Genomic DNA, 4,430 nt, shown 5'->3' with positions numbered 1-4,430 from the left:
TTTACCCCCTACTAATGGACTCATTTCCACAGAGGAGACTTCAGGAAAAAAAAAAGTTTCCCTCTGAAAATGGCAGCATTATTCTTATAGAAGGCATCATCTGTTTAGCAATAAAAGGCAGTACGTGGAATATGCCAAGTGTTTGTTTTATGTTACATAAGGGCAGGTCAATTTCACTTCCTTGCTTGTGCTTAGTCTCTGTGGCATGGATTTACTGCGAAGCACATCAAGACTGTTCAACCCTTCTAGCATTTTCCCCCCGCAAAAGTTCTGAACAGAAGAAAGACTTCTCAAAATTACATCTCGTTCAATGGCATTTACTGAGCACTTACTGTATGCAAAGCACTGTACTAAGCACTTGGGAGAGTACAATACAATAACAGACACAGTCCCTTCCCACAAGGAGCTAGTTAATAAAATCTCCTTCTTGATTTGCTTTTTGCTGTTTAAAGAGGTCAACTCAGACAGAGAAAAAAGAGAGAAAACTGAGTAAAACAAGAGAAAAAGACTCCCCCTTTCCAAAAAAGTATTTCCTCAGAATTGATTCTTTACCTTTCCATCTGAAAATGTGCTTTTGGTCGTTCTGCCCACCTATTTATGCTGCTGTCTTTCCCATGTTTGGTGTTCAGATCAGCTAGCAAAAACATCCCAAAATTCTAGCAAGGAAAGTAAGGCAGAATTCTACCTTAGGGGGCACATGTGCCAGCAGTAATTTAATGTTCTAAATAATCAGCTCCTATATGTGCTAAGATTCCTACTAAGCAGAAGGTAATTCAGTTCACTTCACAGATTTTATTAGCAAAGAATTCAGACAGATACTATGATATCTGGAATGCAATTCCTCTTCCTTATGATCCTCAGGTAATAAATCAGGGAAACACTACAGTGTTTACTTATTGGAAGCCATTTCTACTTGAGCAAACCAACAGATTAAAACAGGTTAAACAAGTATTTTATAGAAGTATTAAAATGATAAACCCAAATATCTCTGGGTTTAAGTGGCAAGCCATAATGTGACCTCACAGAAGAATTAGGAAAAGGTCTATTAATCATGGCAGCGCAATGACCAGAGCCCCAAACATGAATCACAGGGCACTGTTTTGCCTATACTACCCTGTACCAACTGGCAGAAACAACTAGAGCTTAGTGCTGGATCCAAAGCAGTGACACCGTGACATTATGATGCCTATTTAACTTGTTCCGGAAAGGGGCGGGCAGCAAGAGGTGGGTATTTGCCCTCCATTTCTCGGCTCCTGCTTTGCCCTGGTCAAGGTTCCTACTGGAAAGTACAACTGCCTTGAAGTTGTTGCCGAAGCTGAATTTCAGGTCTGAGCTAATAGATTCTGAGGGTGGGGCGGGGCCCTCTTCTGGCTCCAGGCTGGGATGAAGTACTGTCCTTGCAGCATGGAAGCAGTGTGTCCCAGGGGAAAGAGCACAGGCTTTGGGGTCAGAAGGATTTAGGTCCCTACCCCAGCTCCACTATTTGCTTGCTGTGTGTCTTTGGGCATGTCATTTAACTTCTCTGGGCCTCAGTTCCTATGTGAAATGGGGATTCGGCACCTGTTTTCTCTCCTACTTAGACTGAAGACTCTGTGTGGGCCAGGGTCTATGTCTGACCTGATTATCTTATATCTACCCCAATTCTTCCCCTCTCGGGGTTGCACCCGGAGAGTTTCCAGGACTCTTCCAGTCTCGGCTATGGGAGGAAGAGTGAAACAGAGGCCTACCCATTCTATTCCTAGCTTGGGCAGTGGCTAGCGAGTGGAAGGCAATCTGCTACAAGTCAAAACACACCCATGCTGGACAGCAGTGGCATAGGAGAGAGTCAAGGGCAGAGACTCGAGTTTTCTGCGTGGAAGGCGGCAATAGTAAACCACTTCCATATTTTTATCAAGAAAACTCTATGGATACACTGCCAGAACGATTGCAAATGGATAGCAAGGCATACTGGGAGAGACACGTCCATGGTGTCACTATGGGTCGGAAAGGACTCAATGGCATAAGACAAGACCCCAATTCTTACTATAGTGCTCGGCACACAATAAGCCCTTAGCAAATACCATAATTCTTACTGTTGGGCTGGAGAAGGCTGCTCCATTGTCCCTGCCCAAGATCAGGTCTCCTCCTTAACAACTTGTTCCTTCAGCCATGGACCTCTGAGGGCACAAGGCAGGAATCTCTTCTGGCTAAGTGTAATTCCCAAGATGGGAGACGTGGTAACATTACATGGCGGCTAGTGAAGACTCAGCCCCTGAGCAATTGGGTCCCCATTCTGAATCTTAGATTGGTTTCCTACCCTCCATCTGCAAGTTGTACTTTAGTTGCAGCATCCCCCAGCTTGATGGCCTGATTCTGTAGAAGTGACACAGTTCCTTTCACAGGTGCTGTCAGAGTTTGGCCGTTCAGTGTTTCACAGGGACGGGATCGTTCTCCAAGGGAGAAAGATGAGGAGTGACGATGGGGATGTTTTCTTGGATGTGAATCATATAAATGTTTTCTGGGATGTGAACACCAATCTTAAGACATCACCCCAAAATTACTGGGGTGGATAATTGGAAGTGCCATTGGAGCCGCAGACATTTTCCCAGAAGAGAGATTCAATTACTGCTGCTGTGATGTAGTAGGGACAATAATCACCTTGCCATCTCCTTTATCCAATGTCAATTAGTTTCCTTAATGATGTTAAGGTGATTGATGTAACACTGACATGAGAAAAACAGCAGCTTCACATTTCTTTGTCGGGTTATTACCAACCATTGGTGAGCATCACTCTCTTCAAGGGTTGGGAACATACAACAGAAGATACATGGTCTTGTTTCATGAAAATATCCTGGGTCTCTCTAGTGAAATGGGAACCTATCACAGACATCTTCCAAAACCCATAAAATATACTTTACTCACTATCATGATGAGGACTCTGTCCTGACTACTTTAATCTTACTATCGGTAAGAGAAGTAAGTAGATCCCAGTGACATAAATTTGCTGCATTATTCACAAAAGAAAAAGTGATTGTCAATCAGGAAACATTTGGAATCAACTCCAAAATTGCAGAAATTATGGATTATATGAGACTTCTCTTTAGCTCGGTGATACTCTCAAATAATAAATCAAATGATATTGCAGAAAGGTTTGGTTCCCATCCTCTATCTTATTCATGACCACCTCAAACAACTGGGTACGTCCCCCCAATTAGCAGATGATACTTAATTGGGCAAGGTTACAACTACTCCTTCAGAAGAAAGAAACACAATTCAATGTGACTTTGTCAAAGTTGAAAAGTCTTCCGAGAAAAACATGATAAAATCTAAATGAGGAAGGAAGTACCCTTAAGGATAGAAAGTTAATCACACCAATTCAGCTTGAAGAAAGGTGAATGAGGCATAAAATAAACAGAAAAAAAGATTTGGGGGGTCAATTTAAATTGTCGGTCAAAGACTATCAAAATACTGAAATGAATTAACAGGGGCATAAGCCTAGTGGCTATAGGACAGGCGTTGGGAGTCAGAAGGACCTGGGTTCTAAACCCAGCTACGGCACTTATCTAATGTGTGACCTTGGGCAACTCGCTTCTCTTCTCTGTGCCTCAGTTACCTCATCAGTAAAATGGGGATTTAGACTGTGAGCCCCATGTAGGACAGAGACGGTCCAACCTGATTTACTAATATCCAACCCAGCATTTATTACAATGCCCGACCCTTAAACGAAAGCCACTATTAACAGTAGGTCTCAAGAACTGGGAATTTCTAGACTGTGAGCCCACTGCTGGGTAGGGACTGTCTCTATATGTTTCCAACTTGTACTTCCCAAGCGCTTAGTACAGTGCTCTGCACACAGTAAGCTCTCAATAAATATGATTGATTGATTGATTAACATTTTGCCTAACATTTTGCCTTGGCCAACTCATATTAGAAACTTTTGGCCAATGTGGGCCCAACAAGAGGATGGTTAGAGACTAGTGGATGCAAAAATATTGATAAAAATTATCAGGAGAATGGAAAATGGATCCTAATGTGAGGATCAGTCAGTCAGTGGTAATTTTTGAACCCTTTCACTGTACAGAGTACTGTACAAAGCTCTTGGGAGAGTTGGAGAAATATCCCCTGCCCAAAAGGAGGTCACAATTTAGAGGAGGAGACAGACATTGTCAGTAAGTTACAGATATGTACCTAAGTGCTGTGGGGCTGAGGGTTGGGTGAATATTAAGTGCTCCAAGGGTACAGGGCGAGTACACAGATGACACAGAAGGGAGAGGAAGATGACCAGATTGAGGACTAACAGTGATTATCTTCACCTAATGGCACAATTAAACTAAGAGGAAATGGGGTTAAGGAAGGGAAGGACAGATTTCAATTACAGTTTGAGTGAATGCTTCTTGTGGGCAAGGAACATATTTTGTGATCTGGTCTATGCTTCTGAAATACCATTTCTA

At 42.6% G+C, this 4,430-nt stretch overlaps 1 non-coding gene across 1 annotated transcript; it reads left to right on the top strand.

The window, feature by feature from the left end:
• The first annotated feature begins 1,646 nt into the window (after window positions 1-1,646).
• On the top strand, window positions 1,647-1,784 carry LOC119927928. Its single transcript, XR_005450893.1, has one exon. It is a non-coding gene; the product is annotated as a small nucleolar RNA SNORA7 (small nucleolar RNA).
• Window positions 1,785-4,430: the final 2,646 nt, after the last annotated feature.

The sequence above is a fragment of the Tachyglossus aculeatus genome, chromosome 4 (assembly GCF_015852505.1).
Source record: "Tachyglossus aculeatus isolate mTacAcu1 chromosome 4, mTacAcu1.pri, whole genome shotgun sequence".
In the NCBI taxonomy this organism is placed as follows: Eukaryota; Metazoa; Chordata; class Mammalia; order Monotremata; family Tachyglossidae; genus Tachyglossus; species Tachyglossus aculeatus.
The sequence above is the reverse complement of the archived record's forward strand: the minus strand, read 5'-3'. Positions and strand labels throughout refer to the sequence as shown.